We start from the raw sequence: 7,950 nt of genomic DNA on the forward strand, positions 1-7,950 counted from the left end.
GGCGTTGCCGAGGGCTTCGCTGTTTTGGAGACGCAGCCAGCAGGCAAACACTGATATGGAAAATAGAGAGCGATTTGGTTCGTTGGTCAACATTAAACTCACTCCATGCTCACGCCGTCTATTGTATTCGACGCGAGCTGCTTCGAAACAGAAACCCTAGCCGCCGCCGCCGGTGAGAAAACCTAGCCGCCTTTTTCTGCTCCTCGTGCTGATGGATCGTTCTCCTAGCCAAGTGGTTGCCGATGCTGTACAAGCGGCTCGTGCGGCTGCTGTCGCGGCTGCTGAGGCGAGATGCGCTGCCGTTATCGCAGAGAAGGAGGCCAAGGATGCTGTTGAGTGCGCCGCCATTGCCGTCGACAAGGTCGAAGCAGTGAAGGTGCCATCAAATGTGGTATGTATTATCAAACTCATGTAGTGATCTGGTTGTATTATGAATCTCGATTTGTAGCTAAGCAAAACTGTAATCTTTTGTACGCCGTGATTATCATCTTGTTGTTACACAGGAAATTGTCGACTTTAAGTATCTTGTGAACGTAAAGAATTCGTTGAGATATGCTATTCAAGAAATGAGGAGGCACTCTTCACTGTTGAATTCGGTTCATAAACTGTGTTCCACTATCCCCGAAGTAGAAGGTGGCAAGATAAGAAAGGTTTGTGGGCATTTGGATCATGTGTGCAAGAAGCTAGAGGAAACTTCAATTGTCTGTGAACAAGATTTGGAAACAAAGAATCTTAGTTGGGAGATTGATGACAGCCCTTCCGTAGATGATGAACATCCTTTAGATGATGATGAACTTAGCGAGGGCTACAGTATAGAAGATCCAAAGCTATGGGAAATGGTTTTTGATGACCTAAAGTGGGAAGAGATTAAAGCTAATGTCTCATTTGAAGAGCACTACCGTGTCATAAACTACAGGTTCGAAGAGATAATTGATCGTAACATGTAGTTGTGAGGCAGTGTTTGGTATGGATGAAGTTATTTTGTATGTAATGCTCCACATGTAGTCTGGAGCAATGTATCTGTCTTTATCTGGTATGGACGAAACATTAGCTTTATGTCTGGTATGGATGAAACTAAATGTATCTTGTTATGTGTCTGTATTGTGGCTGGTTATCTGTCTGAAACTAAGTGCTGGCTGTGTATTGTGGCTGTGTATTGTCGGACATCTCGCCCCTTGTATTGGAGATGGTTGTGTATCTTGGCTGTGTATTGTCGGACTAAGTGCTGGCGTATTGTGGCTGTGTATCTCGCCCCTGGTTATCTGTCTGAAACTAAAGGTGGCGTATTGCTGGCTGTGTATTGTGGCTGTGTATCTCGCCCCTGGTTATGTGTCTGTATTGTGGCTGTGTATCTCGACTTTGGTTATCTATCACCCGGTGCCTGGTTCCCTCTGTGTTTATCTATTATACATGTGCGTAAACAAACCTACATGATCTCTGCTTATGTGTAAAGGATGCAGCTGTTGCAAACAAACTGCAGTATTTTTCTGATCGCATCTATGTGTAAGCAATCAAGATTCAGGAAATGAGTTGCGTCTGGCAATTGCCCAGCACCCCTGGCCCTGATCAACCTGTCAAACTAGCTCTACACTGATGTCGTTTGGTTGGGAATTGCTGCATTTCACCCTTCTATCTTTCCAGCCTTCTATTTCCAAACAAACCATGGCGACAACTTAAATCATAGTGTTTCTGGACAGGTTCTGGACAGTACACAACACAGAAACAACTGATACAATTTGAGGATACATGACACAGGACAGCTTAAACATGACAAAGAACAGTTTCTGGACAGTACACAACACAACTGGTAAAATTCCAGGATACATAGTGAACACAGAAACTAATACAGTTATTACTGGTTCTTCTGAGCACCAATCTTCAGTCTTTTCTTTGGGGTGATTTTCTTAACTAGCCATTTTCTTGTCGGTGCTGGAGAAGCTGGTTGAGTCAGCTAGGCTGTTGCATCGGCCACCTGTGAATTCATATTTGCACTGACTGGCTCTGGCTCGTACATTACAAGATCCAACTGTTGTGTTTCTTGAACCTCAGCTTGTTCTGCCTGTTGAGGAATAGTTTGTGAAGGAGTACGCAGCTCTTTAGGAATCCAATTTTTCGTGGTGTTCTTCCGTGGTTTCCTTATCCTACACAAAAAAGCATCAAACATTTAGTTCATGATTACTAAGATTAATTAAGCATATACAAATAAGTAAAAAACTAGCCTTTTTTTTGTGCCATTCAAAGGGCACTTGTAGCTAGATTGGCGATGTCCCAATCCACCACAATTTGGACAAGTGTATTGCCTTTTGAGTCGCTTTTTCATTTTTTCATTGTCGTTGCTAGTACTCTTTCTACCACTACCACCCTCGAGGCAGCTTTTAATTCTATTTTTCCTTTGCCTACCAATACCTCTTCTAGCAATCGGTGCAACCACTCCGCTGGCGTAATCAACAGTTGGCCAAAACGAACGGCCACCTATTGGTTCGATCCTTCTTGAATATGCTTTCCTGAATCTTTCAATGGAGTAATAATCGTCAACAAAATTTTCCATGCCTACATCTCTGCAATCTTGGGCTATTATTAGGGCTAGACCATGCTGACACGGTTTCCCAGTGTGCTGCCATTCCTCACAAGAGCACTGTTTCAAGTCTGCATTGACCATATGTTTCGTCATACAATTTGTGCTGTCTCGTACTTCTGCCATGAAGGTGTCACATTTTACAATGGACAAGTGACCCAAACCTCTAGTCCTAGCCTTTAGCAACGCTAAGACAGATGGCAAAATCCTTCCTTCAAGCTTCTGACCAATCTTTCGCCTACGATGAAACAGCTCCATCGTCATCTCTCTAATTTTCTCAGCCAAATCACACACAGGAAGGTCTTTGTGGTCTTTAACCCAGTTATTAAAAACCTCAGCCATGTTATTTGTGATGTAATCACATTTGATATCTTTGTTGAAACCACTCCTGTACCAAAGGAATTTGTGGTGTTGGTCTAAGTATTCAACAATCTTATGAACATTTCTGACCTGGGATACATGGTGTTCAAATACATCCCTCCTATATGCCCTAGCTGCTGGATACATGTGCTCTGAACCAGCATGGTGTTTGACATAGTTTCCCATTAAGTGTCTGAAGCATTCTCTTCTCTCAGCATGCGGGAAAACATCATTTACAGCATGCATCAGGCCTTTTTGTGCATATGAGCATATAGCAAGTACTGTGATATCACCCACGACCTTTTTCAATTGTTCCATGAACCAAATCCAGTTGTCAACCGTCTCAGATTGGAAAAAGCAAAAAGATACAGGGTACATCCAATTGTGGCCATCTACACCAGTAGCTGATGCTAGGTGCCCGTTCCATCTACCGTTCAATGCTGTCGAGTCTACACTAAGGTAAGGTCTGCACCCATCTCGGAACCCTGATATGCATGGACCCAAGGCACAAAAGAATCGACTAAAATAGTACTTCCCATCTTCCAAAATAACATCAATCTCAACCACACTGTCGGGCATCTTCTCAAGTACAACCTCCCTCCAAGAGAACAAGAGCTGGAAGCTTTCCTCCCAAGATCCATACAACTCTTTCAAGGCCTTCTCTTTCCCCTTCCAAACTGTGTCATACCCAATAGTCACGTTATGACTTCCCTGTAGTGTTTGTTGTAACTCTTTTGCACCCATATGTGGTTTCTTCATGAGCAGTGGTTTAGCGTGGAATGCAACCCAACCACTAGTTGGAGTAGTAGTCTTCCTCCTTCCACTTGATGTGCAAGTGTGCACATCGTTCAGTACAACTACCACAATAGTAGGCAATCCTTTCTTCTCTTCGCGTGCATAGATCCTCCACGGGCAATCATCACCCTTACAATATCCAACGTATCTGGTTGTCGAAGTGACATCAATTCCAAGCTCGAATTCATGTTTTATTGCATACTGATGCATAGCAATCCTAAATTCTTTCATGTTAGGAAACAAACAACCTGGCTGCATAGAAGGATTAATCCTATTGTACACCACCCTCTTCTCATCTGGAATGTAGTCTTCACATTCCTCATCACCATGGTGGTCTTCGTTGTCAATATCCACTCTTTCTTGCGAATGAGAAGTTGTACCACTGCTATAAAATCTATCACGATTTCTATTTTTTGCAGCCTCATCATCTGAATTCAGTCCAAGATTACAATATACCTCATTTTCGCATGGAACTTGTACTCTTCCTTCTTCATCCAACTCATCAGAAACTATAATCGAATCCCAGTACAGTTGTATTGTTCCATCAATCCTCTGCACTTCCTATATTACAGACAATGGAGAAGCATCCAATAATCAACGACAGTATTTTCACAATTAATGACACAGTTCTGTAAATTTATCTCACCTCACTGGCACCTATTTCCCCCCTCTCACTGGTCCGGCAGTTGAACTCGGTGCCACCAATGGCAACAGTGGCGCAGTTGAACTCGGTGAAGCAAGACTGGTAAACGTTGATTGCACAGGGTGTAGATCCGGGGAGTTGCTGTCTGGCGAAATGCCGAAGGGGTCGAACTCCATGGTTCCGAACTCACATAAACCCTAAGCAATAGGAATCAAGGAGAACTCAGGTAAAAGGGAGTTGAGAGGAGCGGTCTCGAATGGAAGACGACGAGAACTCACCACCGCAAGAGGAGGACAGTAGAAGACGACCGCTCTCTACACGCAGAGGAGACGCAAGAGCTGTCCACAGCGCGACGCAAGAGCTGTCCGCGGCGGAAAGTCTGTCCACGACGGAGAGAAGAAGACGCCGTCTGAGCTGGGCAACGGTAATGGCGAAAGGAAAGTAATCGCTGTTTGCTCAGCTCCTATTGACTGTCTCGTATCCATTTTAGTGTTTGCCTGCTGGCTGCGTCTCCAAAACAGCGAAGCCCTCGGCAACGCCTCCAATTCTTCGAAACCGCTTCTCTGATGTTTTATAATGGCAATTGTCTCCTCGCTGCCCAAAGCCTGTCCACCTCCAGATCTCCTTCCAACTCGCGTTCGTCGTGCGTCCAAGAAATCATCAGACTGGGCAGCAACAGAGATCGGACATCGCCGCCATCCGCGAGATGAGGAATAGACGAGACAAGCTCGGAGGGATGGCTGTCTGACGTCCAAAGGCAGGGCGTCTTTGCGTCTTTCCACGCGGAAGCTAGGCTCGGGGTGGGATGATGCCCCACGGAGCCGCCTTCCAAACATGCCAAAAATTGTGCCTGTGGAATCTTGTCACGTGGGCTGCTAGCATATGGAAAAAGCTGGGTTCCTGGCGGGGAAACGGTCTGCCAAACCAGCCCTAAAGGATTGCAGTGCTACCTCTTAACGTTACCGTTCATGCAACCAAACCAAACAACAACTTAGGTCTTGTTTATTTGAGATTATAATCTGCTAGATTATATAATCTAACAAGTTTTGAATGAACACTCTGTTAGTGTCATTCTAATCTCTTTATTTGTGGAAATATCTGATCCTATGGTTCTGAACTACTTTTTCATTATTTGTGGAGGTATGCCATGCACTTATTCAACATATTAGGATAAAGTAACTTTGACGCAGAGATGCAGATTGACCAAATAAAGTTAGCGATTCAGTGGTTCACTATGTTTATGCATTCTTTTTTATTGTTAAGTACCATTTATGGCACTAAGTATGGTCGGACGGTCTGTCATTGAGGCCCGGATGGTCCGGCTGCAGACAGTCTGGTCATAGGGGTGGACGATGTGCGATACAATTAGTTAAAGCGGTTAAACTCCTATCTCCTTGCGTATTTATCCTTCTAATCTCGCGGGAGTTATTGGAGAACGCCTAGTAATGGGTCTAGACTTCCCCCATATATATTTGAAGGGGTACCGCCGATTGAAACACCAACAATTGATCAAACAATCAATATATCTTCTGTTCTTTACACTTTTGCCTAGGAGTAGACAGTAACCTAGTTTTTCTCCCTCTAATCTTCACCTCTCTCTGGCTCTACATCGTTTAGAGGCGTCTTGGGTGGCCAGTCGATCCCAAGACAAAACCTAGGATCTCTCCTCGATGGCGTCCCTCCCGGAAGCAAGATCTAGGTGCTGCTGGCGAACTCCGTTGCTTTTGCGCATGCGTGGACCGTTCGGCTTGTCGACAGAAACCCAAGCCTCTGCGCCAGGTCGCGGACCATCCACGATTTCGCAGAGAGCACCGTCGCCGATACACATCGTAGTGATTAGTGCCCAGATCGTCGTCAACACACTTTTTAGCGACTCCGCTGGGGACAAGGATTAAAGATCTATCAGATCGGCCCTGATGGCTAGTTTAAAGGATAGTTCCAATGTCTCTCATAGCAACATTATCGAGCCGACTATGGAGATTCTGTCGGCTGAGGATCAGCGAAAGTTTGAGGAGCACAAGGAGCAGCTGATCAAGAAGGCCCAGACGAAGCTCCTGGCCACCTTCAAGGTGGATCGAAATTAAAAATTCATCCGACAGCGGGTGATTGATCTAACCTCACTCCGACCTACTACAACTACCTCCAAAGTAAGTGAAACAAATGAAATCCAATCCCTCAGATCTTACGTAGATGAGCAACGAGAACAAATGCAACAAATACTAGGAGGTATGCAAGAGGATTATAAGAGGCTAGCACGTGCATTCTATAAAATCCGATGTTGCTAATTTTCCATTGCACGAGGATAAGACTAGGGAAAATACATGTGATCCATCGACTGCAAATTGGCATGACCAATCCCAACCACTTTATGAGATGTCGATGGACACATATCCTGGACAACCACAGCCTCCTGCACATATTGGGGTAAATCACCGATCTGCGCACAACCGGACCGTCCGTGCTTGAGTGTGGACCGTCTGGACCAGCGGCCAGCCCCGTTTTCGAACCAAGTTACCAAAAGTCGTGCTAGGGCCACCATGTTTTACGCAAACCCTAACAGACTCTTTCGGACTGTCTGCTCATATGTCTGGACAGTCCGAATACATCACCGGACGGTCTGGCTATACGGCCGGACAGTCCACGCACACAGCCGGATGGTCCGCGTATCAGACCGAATAGTCCGACGCCAAGTATATAGAACATAATATTAATTATCATTCCTCATCTTCACACCCGTCCTAGCCAAACCTTCCTTTACACTCCATGGCACCCCAGCACCATAGTACGACAACCCAGACACGTGAGGGTGAGTACTTTTCGGCCTCCCTAGAAGACCAGAAAGAGATGACCAGCCATATGAACCACCAGGAGCAAGCATTAATGCACCACAGAACCCAAAACCGTGGGTAGGAAGATGACATAATACCCAAACACTCACACCTATGCTAGACCAAAGGGTCGATGGACTACCACCGACTGCTATTGACATAGTAAGGGAAGAGATAGCTGAGGCATTCCGAGATAAGCTCAGAGTTAGCATGATCCCCGGAGGACAGTCATATCAGAAACCCTATGACACGCGATTTGATTACCACCCGTACCCCCAGGGAACAAGGATAACCAAATTTGCAAAATTTTTGGGTGAGCAAGGTAAAAGCACACATGAGCACATAGGCCAGTTCTTAGCGCAGTTAGGAGAATTGGCCAATGCAGAGGCGTTTCGCGTCTGTTTATTTTCATTGTCTCTAACTGAGACTGCATTTTCTTGGTACGCCACGCTGCCGCCTAACTCTATTTATTCGTGGAGGGATTTAGAACAGAAATTCCATGATCACTTTTTCTCTGGCGATTATAAGTTAGACCTGGTAGATCTAGTAGCTCTGTGACAAGGGAAGGATGAATTGTTAATGACTACATCTAGAGATTTCGAGACACAAGGAACCGATGTTTCCATATTCACCTTAAAGAAAAATAACTACCTGGATTACCATTTGATGGAATGTCTTATTACTTAAGAGAGAGATTAGAAGGCATTCAATTTTTTACGCTAGCTCAATTACAACAGAAATCTTTGGCT

This window comes from Zea mays, chromosome 3, assembly GCF_902167145.1.
Source record: "Zea mays cultivar B73 chromosome 3, Zm-B73-REFERENCE-NAM-5.0, whole genome shotgun sequence".
NCBI classification, from domain to species: Eukaryota; Viridiplantae; Streptophyta; class Magnoliopsida; order Poales; family Poaceae; genus Zea; species Zea mays.